The 20,914-nt window shown below is 47.1% G+C and overlaps 1 protein-coding gene and 1 long non-coding RNA gene across 7 annotated transcripts in view; one reads left to right on the top strand and one right to left on the bottom strand.

The window, feature by feature from the left end:
• Positions 1-20,914, bottom strand: part of AUTS2 (activator of transcription and developmental regulator AUTS2) — a 756,836-nt gene that overhangs the window by 601,549 nt on the left and 134,373 nt on the right. The window lies entirely within an intron of this gene.
• On the top strand, positions 9,832-12,833 carry LOC137842299 (uncharacterized). The gene is made up of 3 exons (XR_011089006.1): positions 9,832-10,258; positions 10,567-10,642; positions 11,297-12,833. It is a non-coding gene; the product is annotated as an uncharacterized lncRNA (long non-coding RNA).

The raw sequence follows: 20,914 nt of genomic DNA, 5'->3' as shown, positions 1-20,914 counted from the left end.
TGAGAGCTGGTGGGAATTTTGAATTGAAGTCAATATGCCAAACTCATGTCACTCGTAATGGGGCTGGGAATCTTGCCAGAGAATGTTCCACACTACATTAAACAGTTTCTTAGTTCCAGCTCTCAGTTTAAACGAAAAAAGCCTCCAACACCAGAAGACGTCCTTCCTGCATTCAACATTTGGTAGACACTGACCCCAAAGCTTCACAAAATTCAGAGCATTAACCACCTTTTCTGGAAACTCAGCAAGCAATGTTTTGTTTTAGGTTAGGTTTTGGGCCAAGATTCAGCTATTTCAACAGAACTGTCCTATCTGTGCTCAAAGCTGAGGAACAGAAACCAACCCCATCCAGCAGAGCCAATTCCACTCAGTCACATCTGCGATGCTTCAGGACAAGTTTTCTCACTAAGTCTTAATGCAACAGAAGGAAGGACCTTAAATATCTAAACGAAATACTCCAGCCATAGCAGAGATCTCCCTATTAGAATGAGTTCCCGGGGGAAGGAGCAAGCACCATGCACAGAATATAGTTGTCTACACCAGCTGACAGAAGTTCAGATACAGCCAGTCAAGTGCAGCCGGTTATGATTCAGTTGTATAATAGCATTTGCACTGACAGACAAGACAATCTTTCTTACAACTGTCTGTAGCTTTTTGGCTTGAAGAATCTTGATGCTCTTATAAATTGAAATTTCCCATCACATTCAAAATGTCTATATATTTTTACAGGACACAAGGCATTTGTATGGCATCTGTTACAAAATATATATTTCTGCAGCCTCGAAAATGCATTTCAAGTCTTCATACATTAAGTTTGATTTATTCAGGCTCATGGAAAAACGATTCCCAGCAATCTGTCTCAAACAGAGGACGCACAGCACTATGAAGAACCGGGGTGCCAGAGACCAGATTCTGCTTCTGCCCTTCAGCAATGGGACAAAGAGGAAAGTTTCCTTAACCTGAAATTAATACAAACTGAAAGCACCACAACCTGAACTACTCCACAAATGCAATTCCAGGCCCATTTACCTGACGTTATTAATCCATAAAGCACCGATCATCAGTCAGTTACCTGAGTTTATTGCAGTTGTCAGATCACATCCCTGCGTACAGGGACATTGCTCTTTTCAACACAGCAGTGGAGTTGTTCCTCACAGACACTATTTTCTGAACCCCCCCAGCCGCCAGGGTAGGTGTGTGCTCACGCACCCAGCACCAGGGGGTTACACGTGTGCTGTGGCAGTTCTTGATCCAGCTGCATCGCTGCCACTGTACACGGAGAAGCAGGCCCCCCACGTTCAGGGATGTAACAGGACCACCAAAACCCCAAAACCTTGCAGCCTGACGCTCCTCGCGGCCTCCAGCGCCAGCACGGCCCTGCCAGAGCTGGAGCCTCCACAGTGAGCCTTGAAGCCCAGACAGGGCCATAGGCGGCTGGGCCCTGGTCAGCACGAGCCAGAGGCAGGGGAAACAGCTATGTGAGGAGCCAGTGGGGGGGGGGAACATCAATGTGAGGAGGCAAGCTTGGTGAGGGGACCAGCTACGTGAGGAGCTGGGCCAGCTTTGGGGGTACAGCTATGTGAGGAGCCGAGCCTGGCAATGGCGGCACAAAGACACAAGCGTGGCACCAGGGGGATTCCCTACCTCAGCACAGCCTCCTTCAGCAACCAGACAGTCCCAGGGAGGGCAAAAGCAGGTGCTGAGCCCCTGCTACCACTGTTTCTACCTCCCTCCATACACCACACACAGATCCTTTATAGCTCCCTTACAAGCACCCAGGAGCTGTTGATTAGAGCTTCTGTGACTCTGGGGGGCTTTGCTTCTGGTTCCCTCATGCCCTCCATGCCTCCCTAGGGGCACAAAACAAATGGGTCCAACTCCACACAAACGCAGGCACGTGGTGGTCCTGCTGTAGGACCACACAACGCCGTTCAAACAAGCTTACACTGCTGGGTGCTCGATCCTACATGCGGAAAGTCATTTCAGCACATCCAGTGTCCCTGCTCCACTCGATACAATGGCAGGAAAAGGCAAACAACAACCTGCACACTCCATACGAGAGGAACAACCTCGCCGTGACACCAGTTTGGAAGAGATTCACCAGACTGTCTCAGCAGCAGCTCTTTACAGGAGGGGGACAAGAGCCAGCGGAGGCTGCCTTTTGTTAGCAGCTCAAGTGGGCAGGCACTCCAGGATAAGTACAGAATAATGCAAAAAAGCGAAGCTGCTGGTGAGGCAGCAGAACGAAGCAGCCTCAGCACAGCCCCTGCCTTTACCATGGCACACATGGGCAGGAGGCACAAAGGTACGGGGCAGAAGGGCACCAGGGGCATGAGGCTTGCTGCTCGAGCCGCGCACCATGCTTCGCGTGCTGCTGGCCCACTGAACCGATTTCGTCCAGAAACTGCACTTTGGGCTCGTCTCCTCCGAAACCACAGCCCACACTCGTTTGGTTTTTAAATAGAAAACACCAGTCCATGGAAGTATGAAATACAGTCATTTTAATTCACCCTTTTAAATTTGTGGCAGAGCTCGTAACGCGTGTCTGGCTAACATCAGCACAGCAGCCAAACCACGTGGGGAGCCTGCGCTGGGAGGGTGACCCGCTGCGGCACAGCCTCACCGAGCCGATGCGTTTTGCAGAGGGAAATGGAATGCATTTGTATTACCACCAGTGTTTAACTGAGACGGTATATTTGACTACAACCTGCTGTAAAACTTTGCTAAGTTTTGGACTTGTAACATACTGCAACCTGCATCCAGTGGGCTTTGGCACGACAGTGCTGTTTGCCATACAGCGGAGCAAAGGCTGCATCGGCTCACCAGGACGTGCACGCTGCAAGTCACGTTACAAGAGCAAGCCCTCAGCCCGGCTTCAGGAAAGCAGTTGTAGATTTAATGATGCAGAGCCAAGCTGCTCAGTGAAAAGAAAACAAACCTCTGCTAGGAGATTCGCGCTGTACCACTGAAGTATGCAGGACTTCAGCCATCAGCTTCAGCAGGGAAACTGAGATGGCCTCTCACAAAGTACTACATAAGAAATCTTTCCCTTTTCAAATTAATTGTCTTTTAATAAATAGCAATTTTCTTCAAGCTGGAGGCTTGATTTCAAAAGGTCTCAACAACAAGCATTCTTAACATTCACCTTCTTCAGTCCAACATGAATGTGTACTTAACTGAGTTACTGGTTTGGGCTTGACTTTAATTTTTGAGTAACCTCAGCACATTTATTCTTTAAATAGAAATAATCAAAAAAGAGATGACCACATTGTGGATTTAAGTGACCACTGGATGAATCATTCAGACTGGGATCTGCCAAGCAGTATCACCTTCCCCAATACCTATGCCTGGGAGTTGGCAAAAACAAGTCATTTTCTTATAGCAAGGCTTATTTCTCCAAATCAGCTCTCAAATGTATTATGAAGTGCAACTTGGCATGGAAACCACCCTCAGAAACCAAAGAGATTCTTCTAAGAGACCACAGGACATAAACAAAAGCATTACCAACAGTCCCCAAGGAGCAGTATCTACGTCAGTCAGTGCAATTATTTCTCCTTTAAAATATTAATAAAGATAAGGCTGCATAGATTAGTGATGATGTCCTTAGATCATGCACACTTACCAGTGTGCAGATTATGAGAGCAAAGTCAACACTGACCTAAAGAAATGCGTCCGGCACAGCCCTGTCTCAGCACCTTTACACTGGGAAAGGACGTGCTGAAACTGGTCCAGTTAAACCTACAGCTCTCCTCCAGATGTGTGCCAGCACAGGGAGGACACTTGCCTGAACCCCAGACCCAGGCAATGTCTTGGTGAGACTGCCCTTCTTTGCCACATTTCATGCTATGAAATGTGGGTGTTGCTGAAAGCCAGAAAATCCTTCAGAAAACACTCATAACCCATGTAGCATTTTTGTAGCAATATTTGGCAAACCCAAGGCCATTTTTGGCTTGGTTATGTGAATTACCACACAGCTGCAGTGAGAGATAGGAGAAACAACCACCACGTACAACAAAAACCAGATATAAGGAGCATGGACAACCTCTGCCCCAGAACATACAGAAATCCCATGTTTTTAGGAGGATTTGGGCATGGGAGCAATTTCAATGAATTCAGACAGGTTTCAAGCCCCAGACAGCATTTGTTTTTGCAGCACTAGCTGCAGCACTAACAGCCGAGCTGAATTTTGCATAATGAATTTTGAGACCTTCCACACTGCTGCACGAGGGGACGCAGCAAAGGGCTGCAGCACAGCGGGTAGCTGTGACTGCATGACGGATGGCCTTTTGGTGGACGTGTGCTTATGAAAAGCCTCAAAGCCATGGGAAGAGGCTTCTCTCGGTCTGATCCTTCCAACTCAGCTAGTTACCAGCAGCGATCTTCCTAAAACAATCACACGCGTCCGCATTACCTCGACCTGCGGGTATAGGCACTTGGTTCTGATCACAACCTATAAAGAAAAGTGAAACGAGTAATTCATTTTGACTGACACATCTGCAACACCAGATGTATAATCAGCTCGGAGCCCATTCCAGACAGTCCTGAAGTCTGAAAAAAGCCCAGCCAGGCAAGGGGATCAGGCTGGCATGGTGCATGGCCGGTCCAAGCACAACACGAGCCTCTTATAACTGCCTGCTAAGGAAATTACTTCTTCAGCTCAGCTCTTCAAGGACTGTGTTGTAGGTCCCAGGATCAAATGCTGCTGACAACCCATGAGAGAAACCATTACCCAAGCAAAATGAAACGCAACAACCGCTGCTCTGGAGGATACACACACAGCACTGCTGGAGCAGGGAGCTGACACACTGCAATGACTTGAGTCTCCTCGCAGGTGCCTTCCTGCCACCCCAGCTGTGTATAAAGACAGCGAAGAGGACAGCCAGCAAGGAACAGGGACTTGTGTGCAATTCTGGTGCTCTACAAAAAAAAAAAAAAAAAAAAAAAGGCAGCAAGAGGGAGAGGGAGCAAGAGAACAAACATTTAATTCCCTTGTAAAACAGATGACTGCATTGTAATTTACTAGCAGCTGCTGGCAACAAACACCACGCTCTCATATTCCTATTAACCAAGCTGCAGCTGATTTATTAAAGGCTCAGATACATCAAAACAAATGACTGTAACATCATTTATATTACTATTTACAGCTCTTTAATAGGGTTACACGAAGGGGCAATGCAGCACAAACTGGAATCTGGTTACAAGGCTGTCAGGCAGCAGCAGAGCATCTCTCCATTGCACCAGGCTCCGGCGCTGAACAACCCTGCAGCATTTCCAACAATTACCCTCGAGCCTGTGAGGCACAGGTGTGCTGGAAATAGGTGCTAAGGCAGGCAGATCTTTCCAAATTGCCCAAGTACTCAGTCTGCTGCTAGCCAATACAATGCTGATTAAAAAAAATAATAATAATAATAAATTAATTAATTAATTAAAAACAGCGACAACAGAAGAGCCAGCCCTCTGCCCAGCAGCAGGACTTGCTGGAGGATAGCTGCACCAGCAAGGAACCAACATTGTGGCCCCTCTGCAGATCACGCCGTCCCTGCAGCTGCTGCTGAAGCTCCTGGGCCACACAAGGGATTCCCAAACGCTTGGCTTGGGCATCACTGCTGCCAGCAGGGAAGGATGCGGCCATTCCAGAAGAGAAGAGAGGCCCAGCAGCATCTCCTGGCTCCAAGCAGGGCTGGGCACAGCAACGCCATCCAGCCCGGCCCGGCCTCCCTCAGAAGAAGGCTGAGAGCAGCTCGGGGCTGGGCAGAAGTCAATAGGTCCGATCCCCCACCTCCTTGGGGCAGTGCAGCCCACTGAGCTGTCTGTTTGCTGTACCCGAGAGCAGGGACACAGCTGCAGCTGGAGTCCCAGCTCCAGGCCACCAATGTCCAATCCCAAACTCCTGGGGCTGGGAAGCGAGTGCATTAGAAACGGCCACTGGGTGCAAGGCAGAAACTGTTCACCCTGACTTAACTGATCTGCAGGATCCTCTCTGCACAGACGGATTTTGATCAAAATAAAATGAAAAGCCACCTGGATTCCCCAAGCACTCGAGTGGGACCTGCAGCAGGAGTTCAGTGGGACCCGAACTGCTGCCACCCCCGAGGAAACAACCCCAAGTCACCAGCCATGGCCGCTCCATCTGCCAGGACGAGGAGTGCCAACAGCACCGATACTCCGAGCAGGGACAGGCTATCTCATCTGAAGGCTCTTTTATAACCGGGGTGACATACTTAAAAGGATTTTTAAATTAAAAGGGAGCTCTCTATTAAGAACATAACCCCCTTATCAGAGGTGTCGATGAAGGCAAATGGCTGGCTCCTTTGCTGTACCGATTTCACAAGGAATTCCCAGCCCACCCCACGAATTTTGAACCAATGTGTTCAAGCCTCTGGTTTTCTCTAACCCATAAAAGCTCCAGATAGTCAAATATTATGCTTCTGCTTTTTAAATATTTCCATTTAAATGTAGATTTTGACCTTCTTGCCAATGAAATATTAATAAGAGAATAAAATATATATTACTCTTCTTCTGAAGGAGAGGTCTCTCTAACTCTCTGTCATGTTCCCTATCAGTTTTTTGAAGAGGCTTTCTTCAAACCATGGTGAATTTATTCCTGGTTCCTACATTTTTTAGGCCATGGCAGCTGAAAGCAGAAAGGTGATCCCTTTATTCTTAACATCCCACGGGGAAAATGGGGGAGAAGTTCTGCCTCTCTAGATCAATGAAAAGTAAACAAGGACACCGCAGATAGGAACTGTATCATTTCCATCAAGATGCAAAGGAAGGCTAATTTAATTTGAAGTAACTGTGTTCCTAAACAAGAAGGCAGTATAAAGATTAACTGAGACCTCCATTTCTTTATATAACTGCAGCCCATTAAGTGGAATAGGGAATAAAACTCACAAATTGCCCTGCTTATCCATCTTTATCTTCATCATTATTCAAAGACGAATACCCCCCTCCCCTCCCCACAGCATTATTTATCTTTCTCGCTCCTCCTTTGTCGTTAAAGGAAGGGAAAAAACAACAAAATACATCATGGTGCTGCTGCACTGCTTAAAGGGGATCAATTCTGCTCCTGCTGATCTAAATGAGAGCCAGGCTGGACCCCAAGGGTGCGCTACAGCCCTAATTACAGCTGCAGTAGGAGAAATGTTTCATCAGCGCAGAGTAACACCCTCTTTTAGAGACCATGTTAGGATGCACTCTAAAAACTAAGTGGTAAATACTATCAGTATCCAACACAATATTGTCACATCTCTGTTGCTCTTCTGGACATTTTCACTTTTTGAGGTGTGTTGTCGGTAACACTGCACAGCCATCTCCGGGGAGGTGGGGAGGGCACAGAAATCATCTTGCAAACTAGGGAAAGATACACGGCCACTAGAGAAACCTAAGCCAGGATGGACTGAGACCTTGGGAACCTGCAGCCGCCAGATAAGAAATATGTCGCGTGATGAAGGAGACCCTGGAAGGGTGCTCAATCACTGCTGAGTGCTGCCCTGCGCAGCGTGCCTTCTGGAGGGCCGTAAAACAGATCAGCAATTCCTCAAACTTTCCTTACCAGCTTTTGCTGTCAATTCTCACGGCGGTGCCCCTGTGCTCTAACTCATGGAAAGTATTGATCCTGACTTATCACGTATATTGCCTTCATCATTTGGCTAAATTACAGCCCTGTGCCATCAGGCCAGGACTCTCACCACCTCCAAAGCAGGGTGTAATTTATAGTGGGTGTGATTTGGAAAAGCAACTGTGAGTTAAATGCCCAACTCCAGCCAGACTTCAACAAGCACTGGGTACCTAATTCTCTTAGGCTCTTTTCAAATACTAGCAGCCTTTTTTTTTTTTTTTTTTTTTTTTTTTTTTAAGATGCTAGCAAGGAAAGGTCAACCTAATTTGTCATAGCAGCAAGTGAAGGCAAAAGATCAGCACATGCTGACAGGCTGTCTGAGAGGTTTCATTATAGAGCTGTTTACAGCATTTATTTCTCCTGTTGTTGCTGCTGTTTTCAGGGTCAAGGAACTGAGATCCCATTTCAGTAGCAGAGATCACTGGCCAGAGAAGGGAATACTTGAATTTTACCTCCTCCCTCACAGGCTTGTTGACTCATGCCACTAGCTGCTGAGATTTTTCTGAATAACCACATGGTTGTTGAAATTAATACTAACACATGGCAACTCCAAGCCCTAGTAGCAGCCCCAGCAACGCTAATTAGCATTAATAAAACTGGAAATTTTTAATGGAGCGTAACACCATCAGTGTTAATTCACAATAGCATATCAGCCAATCAAGTCAAATTAATTCATTTAAAGTTTGTTTCCTTTGGAACATAAAGTTCTTCTTACAAAGGAGAAAAGCTTAGAAGTGGGATAATTTCTGAAGTATTCCTTCTTCACGGCTTTTTAGACTCTACAGTTCTTACAGAAATGGCCTAAAGCCCTACACCGTCATTAATACAAACACTTAAGTACTATATTCAGTGTACATAACTGCTGAAGAAAGGAACCCCTCCGAAGGTATCAATGGCCATAGACTGCACCAAGGCCAGCGGCAGGGGCTGGCGAGCTCACACTCAGGGCTGCCCCTGAGCCAGGAGATGAGGGTGTCCACTGACCTGGGCACCCACAAACTGGGCACGTCAGGACAGAAAAAGAATCGCCCTGGGGAACGTCACTGGCCGTTTTCCAGTCTTGGTTAGAGCAGAAGGAACAGAGAAGCAGTTTTGGCTAGGTTGCTGCTAAATTTGTCACAGTCCAAAAGGGGACAACCGAGAGTCAAAGAGAGCACACTGAGTGCAATTGCATGGCCAAGAGCCAAGCCTCGGAGATGAAAGACAGTAATGGAAGACCTTCAGCCATAGCCAAAAGTTCAGCTGACAACAGGATTTCTCTTCCAGGAGCAGGAGAAGAGGAACCTTTAGGTCAAGTAAATCACATCTCCTGACTCTGCCTCAAAAGGCTGCTAAAAAGGTCAAGAGATTTTTTTAGATTTTTTTTAAATCTCCTCGCTGTGTGCTACAAGACCATGCCATACACCCATTTATTTCATACTGCTCGTCAGGTGACGGCGATATTCATGTGATGAACAGATACGCAGGCAACACGATCCCAAATTCACACCTCGCATGCCCCAATCAGCTTGCTTACATCAAAGCAGACCGTGGCAATGGCTTCCTCGATCTGCTTAGCTGATCGAGAGCTGGAAGGAGACAGAAAAATTTCTCTGTTCTGAGGGGAATTAAGGGTGAAGTTTAGGCCAACAGAGCACTGCGAAAGTTGTACGCTCGTTTATACAATCATCTAAATGGTTGCTTGGAGAACACAAACAGCATCCTGCAGCCTTTTGCGGGCCCCCTGCATGGCTGATAGCTCGTGCTGCCTCCCTCCCACCGTCCGTGTTTCTGTACTATGAGAAGTGAACAACAGCAAACAAACACAATACAAAGGCAGTGTTTGGATTTTTTTTGTTGTTTAAAGCTCACCTTTAAAGACTTCCGAGAAACAAAGCTTCCAGGAAAACAAACCACCCTCACAGAGTCGGAAGGCAGGCAGACACTTCTCTGTGCCTAGCTGCTCGCTCCCACCCACGGCCCCCTGGCGCTGTCGCATCCACGCGCTGCCTCACGGGCACTTTGCACCAGCACGGGAACAAGGCAGGGGGCTCAGCAGCCAAGAACGAGCTTTTTTTCCTCTTTTTTTCCTCGCTCTGCACCTAGCAGCCATGATCCCAGCAAGGGACAGGCTGCAGAGGCCCTGCCTGCTGTCCATGCTGGGTTTCCTGCTCCATTCAAATGGCCAGCACGAGAAGAAAACTCTCAAGCAAATTTATCTCAGTGTCCTCAGCAATATCCTTTGCAGAATTTCAAAGAGTTGCTGGCAGTTGTTAAGCTGGTGCTGTTTAACTTGGACATCTGTCCACCCAGGCCGAGATGACCAACTTACTTTACATCACCGGCTAGCAATCAAATAATAATTACTTCGGGTTACTACAGGCTGGAGCTGGCTTTGAGTGAATGATTTCAGAGCACTGGAATCCATTACCAATAACCCAAACCAGCTGGGTTCTCATCTCTGTTACAAAGAAAGCAGCAACAATTCCAAGCATTAATTCAGACCCCGAGCACTAGCTGGATCCCCAGTCCGTGGGAGCAGTGGCATGTACTCCGATGTAATTACCTCAAGATGGAAGCTACACGGACATCCTACGGAGAGCACCTCAGAGTTTACATTCTGCGCCACATTTCACTCTCCAGAGTTAAACGGAAAAGGTTTGTATTAAATAAAAAGCTCCATTTAACATTATTTCCTCTGCAAAGGCAAGCTGGATAACACTGGTGGAAAGTGAGGATTTTGCAAATGTAGCATGCAGCCTCGCAGCGAAAGGGGAGCCAGCTGATGAGCACTAACTGCGATTTCCGTAACAAGCAAGTTAGAGTGTGCAGCAAATTGGTACATCCAAACAAACAAATCCCCGAATCCCCTCCGCTTGCCTTTATGAAACAAATGAGTCAGTGCTGACTAATCGTATTATAATACTGGGAAGCTTGTAATAGGCTTACAAACCATGTGTTTACAGGCTCATTATTGTTCAGTGCTTGCTGAGATAATAAGGATGCTATGGGAAGAACACTTCGGAGTCAGAATCTTATCGGGTACGTTTTAGAATCAAAATCATTTTGAATTTCAGACTGATACTGGCTATAAGGGAGCGGGACCGAAAAGGAATGGCATTCCCCCACACTGAGCCAGAGATCTCCGCTTTGAAGCCACAACTAACCAAGGGGTCCTGAGCACGAGAACACAGCAGATTCTCCCCATTTCTCCAGGAGGGATTAGAGCCAAGCACTCTGGGGCCAACCACCTCCTCTGAAGAGCTAATTTCACTGAAGAAAAAGACAAAAAGGAGAAATTTCTTCACTAGACAGTAGAAAGGACCGAGGTACATTACACCTCACAATTTTTTTTTCAATTCCCTATCTAATATGGCAACAATCATCAAGAATTTGGCGGAATCCCCCCAAATTCTTATCATCATAGGACATGTGAGGCAGGCTACAGAATGGATCAGACAGTTGCATTTCACCTTTATAACAGGATTTGTAAAACCAAGGTGATGATCCTCATTTCCTATATATTTTAGCTGTTTTAAAAAAGGCAGAACTCTACTAGTTTTATCCCTTCTTGAAGCTACAGGCCTTATTAGCACCGCATGTCCACTTAATTCCTAAAATCACCTCACCAGCAAAAAGCCTCTCTCTCATTTCTGACTGCCCTTAATAAATTAGAGTTGCTTTTCCCCTAAACAGATTCCAGGGCAAACCCCGAAGCCACCATTCCTGCTGTGACAGAAGAGAGCTGCCTTGCAATAACATGGGAACACTGAGGAAGGTGCTGTCTCCTGAATTGGGTAGCCTCTGCATGAATTCAGAGGGAGAAAAAAATCACTTGGTTGCCAGGCGTGCAGGCCAGCCTGCCGTGCTCTCAGCTTCAAGAAACCAGCTGCCCCCCTCTGCAAGGAGCTTTGTGTCCCTTGAGATTATCAAAGGGCTCACAAACACATTCGCCATCCCAGGAGAGCAGCTCTTTGGTGATCACCCCCCTGTGACACCAGGAAAAAGGAGAGCTGGGGCGTACAACACGCTCACCAACAGGCTACAAGGAAATGCAGGGGGCAGGGAAGAGTTGTTGGTTTGGGGTCTGCATTTTCTAAGGGACGGTGAAGAGTCTGCAGCAAAATGCCATCAAAATCACCTTGAGAACCAATTAGTGCCTTTACATTTAAATGTACTTAATACATCAGCCCTGAAGCTGGGCAGGATCTTCCCAGTCACAGCCAGTTCAACCCTGCTGCCTGTTAACGGGACAGGTCACCGCGATGCCAACACCACGAAGGACAAAGAACGAGCGAGGACAAATCTGCCCTGGCCCTGCCATCCCTTAGGTCATACAGAAGGTCAGTGTTATGATTATCCAGCACCATTAACCTCAGCTTCTGCCCGTGGCAGAGTCCCAGCTGAAACAGGGCAGCTCAGGCAGAGCTCCTGTCAGAGAGGAACCCAAGGATCTCCTAGGCACTGGTCTGGGCTGGACACGGCTGCGAGCAGCCTGCTGAGGTTGCTGGTGGTCTGCTCGAGCTGAAATCGTCCCGTGATTCCGTGAATTTACCATCCTTTGTTTTTCAGAGGACAACAGCTCCTGCTTTGGATTTCAACACTGCACGGCTGCTGCTTCCCCTCTCGAACGCAGACCTCGCAGTGAGGCGGTCTGAAGAGGGGCTGGGGAGCAGCCCCTGCCTTCCCAGCAGCCAGGCACACTGCCTGCCAGGGGCTGCACCTCTGTTCCCTGGAGGCTGCCAAGCCTCACAGTAACTGCTGTGGCTCTGTTATACATTTTGCCCTATTCCCTGTTGCTGCTTTAACCCTCTGTGGCAGCTCCGGCCCTGGCAGGAGCATCCTTGGCTGTCTACACAAATCCTCAGGACTGCGTGAGGCTGGTAAGCTTCCCATTTCTTCAGCATAACCGAGGCAAGACTGTGCCTAAAGCATCAGGCGCGTGTCTTGAAACCTGATTATGCAGCTGGGAAAGCCCTCTCCCTCTGAAATTATCAAATACTAAAAAGAGAGCAAGCGAGAGAAAGAACAGGGGCAGGGTGGAGAGGAGAGGGAATATCTATGGCCTTCTGCACCCAATTCTGTCACTCTGACATTTCTTTCAAATACAATTATTTAAAGCCTCCTGATGGCAAAGCTGAGGAAATGGACTAATAGTAGCTTGTATGGTACCTCTCCGTCAGGCAGTTCAATAAATCCTGGCAGTGCTGTGATTTGTGTTAGGAGAATGAGCTTTTCAAGAGCAGAACTATCACTTTACACCGTCAATAATCTCACTGTCAAAAAACCCCCAAGTAACCTGACCGACATTTCAGAAGCTTAATTTATAGATGTGCTATTTGCCTTCAAGGTATTTTATGCAGCTAAATAATGGAAGTGGATATTATCCCAAACTACACCGCAGCTTTCACAAGCGGAGTCCAAGAACATGCAGGAGGACAAATTTTCTATTAGCTCTGGGCTACATCCTTCCCTCTGTGACACCTGTTTGATACCATCTACCGCTGGCAGAGTTGCTTCCAAATTATGCTCTGGGAAATAAAAGCAGAATCAAGCTCTTGTGCTTCCAGAGGAGAGCTAGCACTTACAGACCAAAGCAATGCATGTGGAAATGCCGCAGGGTCTCTGCCTCGGTGTGGACCACTTGTACGTGGAGCCCTGTGCACTGCTTCTCCCAGCCAGGGGGATGGCAGCAGGCTGAAGCACTGGCCAGGATTTCAAGGCTGGGACACAAATTGCAAGGATCAACACCAATTAACAAATGGATCATCAGAAAAGATCCAGGCTCTACTGCTGATTTCCAGTTTTAGGGATACATCCATGGAACTGCTCAACCAAACAAGATAGGCAGACCTTTTTTTTCCCCTGAGAGGCTAGAGGCTTTTTTCTCTTCACCATAACTCATCATGCTATTTAATGGAAGAGGCTGGATTTCATTTAGTCCTGGCTCTTAATGCCGATCGGACAAGAATTAATTCCTTTAATGGGAAAGTATTTGTGCAAGGATAACAAAGACTAGCAGGGAGAGACTCCGGGCAGGCACCGAACATGACACTGCCATTGTATCCCGCACATTTGAGCACTCCAAGCTGTTCCAACCAAAACAATAAGGATCAGCCCGCTCCGGAGCAGGACAAGCCCTTTACATAAGAAGCCAGCAGCAGTGCTATGGATGTCACAAGTGTCTGGACATGTTTTTGGTTTAAACAAGTCAGAGAAAAAACTTGGGTGTTAGTAACCCCAACCTGGGGAAGCACACAGCTCTACACCCAAACTCTGCAGCTTGGATCTAGGTCTATTTTTTTAGTGACGCACGCACATTCCAGGCTGCAGAACAGCCCCAGTACATTTTTTGGTCAATAACTAATTATGCTGCTCCCTTTTTTCAGTCCAGAACCAAGTCACTGCAGCGGGTTTTGCCTTTAAAGCTGGGCTTGCACTCTTGCTCTGACAAAGGAGGAGAACCGGACTGCCCTTCATTCACGGTATCCATCAGTTCGGTTCAAACAACAGCACTTCCTTGACTAATAAGTCACACGCCAACAAATCAAGACAATTATCCAAAGGTCAATACATCAACAACATCCCTTTTTGCACTCTCGTATGACTCAGAAGCTGGCTCTCTACAGCCGGCATCCGCCACCCTTCTGACAAGGACGGCAAAGTCAGCTAAATGCTAGCTGCAGCCTGAAGCTCTCTGGCCTTGTATGAATGAAAAATCCCTTACACTGCCTGTGCAGAGGGCAGGGGAGCGTTCCCACTTCCAAACAGACCGGAGTAAGATCCCAAACACCAAATGAAGGACGAATGTTTTAACCAACTGCAAGCCTATTTGTCAGACAAAAGGAAGCTTGGCCTCTCGACTCTCCTCCACAATTCCCTACAACCCATTCAGTTCACCAGACTCAGCCAAAGCCACAGAATAAATTAATCTCAGTTTACTAACCACGCAAGTACATGTAACCTCTGCTGGATGGAATAAGAGCAGCTCGGATGCGTAACGTAGATCCCATGCATACTGCTAGCAGCTAATAAAACACAACTCAGTTGTTAGCATTCCCTTTTTTTTTACCTCCTTCCTTTTAGTAACATAAAACTCCATCTTTTCCGGGCAGTTCCACATGCAGCCTAGCAACAACGGCGACAAGCAAAGCCGCCGAGCTCTTACTACAGTCTATCGTGGTGATCAAGATCTAATTCTCTAACCGCACCCAGCTGAGGCCGTCAGTCCAATTCACCTTCCCAGAAACTGCAGTTTGGGGCAGCCAGCAAAGCCAAGCCACTAACGAGAGAGCTTTGATGACTCTGAACCTGGCAGCGCAGACCCCGACTTCTGACACTGGGAATAAGCAAGCGCCCAGCCCACCCCATGGGCCAGCGAGCCGGGTTTTATTCCCCCAGCCCCATTTTGGTCGGGTTAGTGTTAATGATGCAGAGTCCTCTTGGCCCAGATCCATCCCGCATAAGGCAGTGATCGCCCGGTATTTACCTCAAAATCTCCTTCTCTTTTTAATACACGAACTACTGTAGATTAAAGTCAGTGCCGTGCAGCAAGGCAAGCTTTTCACTAAGCCTCAGCTGCACAAAGATCTCGGGGGGAATATTGACAAGAATGACTTGTTCCACATTTAAACCCAGCATCAAAAAATATTTATGCAAGCTTTTTTTCCGCCCTTTCTGTCCTCACTCCTTAATCCCGGTACGGCTGGAAAAGCAACTCACGACAAGTCTACGAGCAACACGTTCCAGGGGAAACATTTACCCTGCTCGCACTCACATCTCCCCAGGGCTGGGATCCTGGGCCAGGCGCCTTCGCTCCCCTGGCCCCGTCAGCGCCTCCCGGCCCTGCGGCAGCAGCGTGCTGGGAGCGTGGCAGGCAGCACCGGGCTCCTCTGCTGCCTCCCTGCGTGGCAGTCCCTTCTTACTAAATTTTTACTTTGGGTTTTTTCTCCCCTTCCCCCAGGAGTGGGTGTGTGAAGACAGGGGTCAGCCTTTGGCTAGGTGAAGGATCAAACTCTGCCCACCCTCACAGCTCGGGGGCAACCAGCAGCAGAGGCAGAGCCACAAACCAGCACACTCTGCAGGCACGCGCAGTCGCTCTGGCACACAAGCTGTGCAGCCGATGGAAAACCTGCAGACACTGCTGACGGCTCGATGCATCAGTGCTAAACTTTGGAATGATGAATAAGAGATGGCGTATAGTTGGGCTCTCTATTACTGGGTGAGACAGCCCCAAAATGCAGTCTTCCTTTCTTCCCTGGACAGTTCAGATGAAGGGGACAAGGCGGGATCCTGGAGCCAAGAAGGGAAACCTCACCCACGTCCAGGAGGTGCTCTCCACATGGGCTGAGCCACAGCCGTGCCTCAACCCTTCTGCTTTTTGCCTCTCACTGCCTCAGGCCCCTATCACTTCACTTTCTGTTATTGTTCCTCATCCTTTCCCACCGCTGTGCGTGCTTCTCTTTTTACAAACACCAGCATTCAATACCCTTGCCTCCAGAAACCCATCACGCACCACAGGAATATGTAAGCCGAGCAGAGTTTCCATGCCATCTGCATGCTAGAGCAAGGTATTTTGTGCAACTTGCTAGATGCTAATCGCTCCTGCCATAATATTTACACTTCCTGCTGTTTCTTCTGCCCATTGCTCATTTAAGCTCTCAGTTTGGACACACGTACACTGTCTCCCAAAATCGGGCACTGCTCTCACAGGTCCTTCAAACAGCCAAAGCAATCTATAGCACAACCACACGGCGTTCCCTTTGGGTTGCCAGAGACCTTCAGTCGGCCACCCTGACTTTCTGGATTTTTGACAGTAAGGAAACAAGAGCATCTGATTACACAAAGATGTCTGAGAGAGCATGTTACTAGAGCAACAGTGCCGTAAGTGGCTTGCTGTGCTCGCGCTCCCTAACCATCAGCAGCCCCAGGAGACGGCAGCAAGTTGGGGGCGGCAAAGCCGAGCAGCTCCCATTCAGGAGGTGAGTGACGAGAGCCACACGTCCACACAATGCACAGTGCTGCTGCTGAAACCCCCGACTCCCCAGAGGAATGAAAACAGAGGTTTTGACACAAATCCGTACCTGAGCACTAACTGGTAAACTGCCTTCCCCAGACAAGGTGTAATGAAACAAATGAAAGCGAACAAAGCAACGAATGACACATGAGAAGATGAAATACTGTGTCCTCCCCCTGTGATAAAGGAGTACAGTGAACTTGCAAAGTGCTGCTTCTCACAGGGAATGGACTTGAATAAAATAAGATTCATTGCACCACCAGCTCCCAAAAAGAAGCCGATGAAATTCAAGCACCTCAATCTTTTGCAGCAGTCTCCCAAAGCTTTCACAAAGGAGTACGAGGATATCATTAGAAGAATGCCTCTAAAAAAAAAGAAAAGCTTTCATTTAAAGCACATTTTTAATTCCAGATAATCTTTAACTTGATATTTACTTGCATACTAGAAAATCTAGAATATCAAATTGAAAGCAAAATGATCCCGCCCTTGTTAGCTAGCTCCTGGAGGAAAATGTGTTTGAACCCTTTGTTTCCAATGCAAGTGGATTCAAATGTTAAATTCAGTTTGGATAAATACAAGCTAAGTTTGGCTCATTATCATATGAAATGACTTACGTTTGATCTGTTTGACCGAAAGGCATGTTTTGGCCCAGGTTCACGTGCTGCTATGCAGGTCTGTAATTCAGTTCAGATCCAACGAAACCTTAAATCTGGAGAACCAACGTCCAGATTTTCACAACTGACATTGTACAGAAATTAAATTCAGACTAGATCTTGAAATGGTTATGTTTAATGTTTGATCTTAAAAGAACAAGGCTGATGTCATCCTAGAACCAACATTAGGTTTAGTGCTGCTTGGTAACCAGCAAATATAAGGAAACAGGGAGCACCCGAACCTACACGGGATGAGTTAAACAACGCAGCCCCAGGTCTTTTTTTTTCTTCTTATTTAAAGGCTAAGTGCACGGAGTGCTGCTGCGGCTATACCACAAATGAAGCATCTTCAGAATTTTCATTCTGTGAATAATACCTTTCATGGCCAACTTAGTGTATGAGTTAAGACTCTGCAAATGAATTTAGTCAGAAGGCATCACTGAAATGTGTCTTCATTTACCAAGTGCCACAGGCCAAGCTGAGGGCCGTTGGATTACAGAGAAAAACGAGATGTGGTTTCTTTTCTTCATGGAACTTTTACCTTTGTACACTTCAGCCGTGATTACCGAAGACTTTTAAATCATCATTTGCAGCACAAAGAGGGGAACAGGGAGGGGGCTGTGACACACACACATCACCCCCTTCTCCCACGTGCAGTTTGGGCCAGGCCTCTGGCTGCAGGAGTCTAAGCTTCCAGGCATTTAATGCATTGTTCAGAGCAGTGATTGTTGTTGTTGTTTGATTCTGGTATTTTTAGGAGGAGGTAATCCTTGAGATTTGCATCTCATTTCCCAGAATGCCCTAGGGCTTTTCCAGCAGTTGGAATCGCACAGGATAAACATCATCCCCTGATTGTAATTGCATTATTAAATATGATTGCTCTCCTCTTCCATGAAAATTTTTAAAAGCAACAACAAAGAACTCTGCAAGAAAGCATCCTGTTGACAGCACGGAGGAGAATCACACAATAGGGAGAGAGAGGAGTATTTCACCTGGAGAATCACACAGCAGAGGAGCCTTTCACCTTTAACTTCCAGATGCAAGAAAGTCTCTTCCGAGCCAGGGAGTCCCACTGCACCACACAACAGATAAGTCTCCTAAATAGCTGTCACCATAAGAACCCTTCAGCTAGCAAAGGTGAGGCCACCACAAATCAGTTCGAGAACAGCCGCTTCCATTATGCACATTGCAATAGTTCCAAGGAATCCCAGCAAAGATCAGAGCTCCGTTCCTGCAAACCCTATAGACACAAATAACCACGGTCACAGAAGAAAGTCACAGGGGATAAGTGACTTTTTCTTTTAAAAGAACGGGAAGGGTAAGGAACAGACTAATGTAATCCTGAACAAGAACACACAGCTCAGTTTTAAAGCTATACTGAACAGCTTCTTACACCTTACATGCAGCAACTGACTTCAGCCCTGCACACTGGTGGTTTGGCTGGTTAAACTCTGTTTCCTCTAGCAAGTTCCTCCTCTCTCCAATGCCTCTCTGCACCCCGGCTTGTTCAAGACCAGGAGCAGAATCATGAACGCTGCATTTCGACTCACAGCAGTAACTCCACTACTCCAGTCATCTCCCTGAATTAAATATATATATATATATCAAAGGGGTTTAAATAAGTGTGTGTGCACATGGCTCCATTGTCACTCATTAAGTTAAAAAAATCACTAATGCATATAAAGCACAGTAGCAGTTATGGAACCATAACAAAGTATACAAAAATCAAAGTACAAAAAAACAAAGTACAAACAAGTGCACGACTGTCAAAGCTAAAGCAGACTTTGTGACGAGAGAACGAGCGATGGAGTACCCATTTCAGTACTTCCAAAGAGGGAAAACAGCTCCTCCTGTAGCTCAAGCGACTTCTCCAGACACAGAGAAGAGCTCTGTCCATGGATACCTTCGGTCTTGGCTAATAGAGCCCCACTCATGGGTAGTCTAATTTATTTTGCAACACCTTGCCAAAAACTAACACTCCATATTTACAGATCATGAATATTTACACTTGCATACATGCATACACACATATATATGCCAGAATGCACACTCAGAGTGTACTACACATAAAATCTTGTGCTGAGGAATGCATGTGTCCTTCTATATAGCATTAAAATAATCCCCCACAGAAACCCAGCTGGGCTGGGGGTAGGTGGATAACAATGTGCCAATGCGAACTGCACACTCTAAGTAGTGGTTAAACTGCTTGAGACCACTTTTCTGCTTTCAAGAGCCTCAGCTCAAGTGTTTTCACTAAGCTTTCCATGTCTAACAGCTTCATGGCATAGGAATCAGTAATGCTTCTTCAGTATACTCTTAAAAAAAGTTAAACATCTATAAAGCAAGGCCTACTATACAACAGATGGTCTAACCTCTTGAATGTCAAAATCCCTCTGTGTCAGGCAGCCCAATTAAAGTGACATTTCTAGCAGCATTCCTCTCTCCGCTGTGCCCTTCCTCCCACTTTACCCTGAATGTCCCAAGGGGTAATTGCTCCCCACACAATTACAAACACCAGTTTGCTCTGGTGCTTTCCCCCCATCTCTAATTGGGAGAATCTATGATGATGGTTAATCTAACTCCTGAGCCTCAATGAAGAAAACTCTGTTTAAAAAGAGAAGGCCTTAGAGAAAACATGAAAATCTTCAGCTAACTAGCAGAGCTCCAGATCTGCCCATTAGGATAATTTTGTTTTAGCCTCTCCAGCTGCAAAGGTCTTTGTCAGTCACCTTGTCTTTCCAAAACACTAAAAAGGAGACATGGCTAACAACCAGGAGGAAGAAAAATAAGAAAAAAAAAAAAAAAAAAGGAAAGAAAGAAAGGGAGAAAAAGCAGAAGCCATTTATTCTAGTGCCTTGCTGTCACGTAAGTAGGATGTGCTTCAGAATAAAGGAAATGTCCTGGACTCTTCTAACCTCTAAAACAAGACAGTCCTTACAAAATGCACCAGCAGTCTCCCTGCACAAGACGTGGGCCAGCTGGAGCTGCTGGCCACCAGCCCTGGCCTACCCCAGGCCCCCATGGATGAACTGGGGGCATCCCCCCCTCGGGGACATCTCCTGAGGCTTTCACACCGCTGTGATGAAGACGGGCAGGCTGACCCTGAACAGACCCAAACCAGCACAGCCTCTTCTACCCACCCCACAACAGCCCCTAAAACTACAGCATTTGCAAAGAGCCACGGCTTTAGTGGGAGCTACGCCTGAGAAAGGACTGCTGAAAAAGGCAATCGAATACTAACAAAACTATAATCCTGCTCATCCCTAAGTGCGTGTTTCTCAGATGATTTACTGTATTATGATAAAGTGAATCTCACATTCGGAGCCTGCAGGCTGGGAGACAGGCATTACACACACGACAGCTCTTTTGAGGCTGCCTCAGAACACAGAGCCTGTTTTCTCCCCACTGTTTAGAGGAAACATTGGCAGCACAGGCAGATTCCCCAGACAGTTCCACGCTCTACAGGGCTGCAGGATGTGGCAGTGCTACATTTAAAGCAGGCAATAAAATTGGCTGCAACCTGTACTCAAGCAAGGAAACCGAAGGAAGAACTTGCAGCGACAAGGCAGTAATCCTTCCAGGGGGCTGGACGCGGGGCTGAGACAAGCGGGTAACCCGCGGGTGGAGGAGCAGTGCTCCTGGGAG

This window comes from Anas acuta, chromosome 19 (assembly GCF_963932015.1).
Source record: "Anas acuta chromosome 19, bAnaAcu1.1, whole genome shotgun sequence".
Classification (NCBI taxonomy): Eukaryota; Metazoa; Chordata; class Aves; order Anseriformes; family Anatidae; genus Anas; species Anas acuta.
Note: the sequence above shows the minus strand (reverse complement) of the source record. Positions and strands in the feature narration are given on the sequence as shown.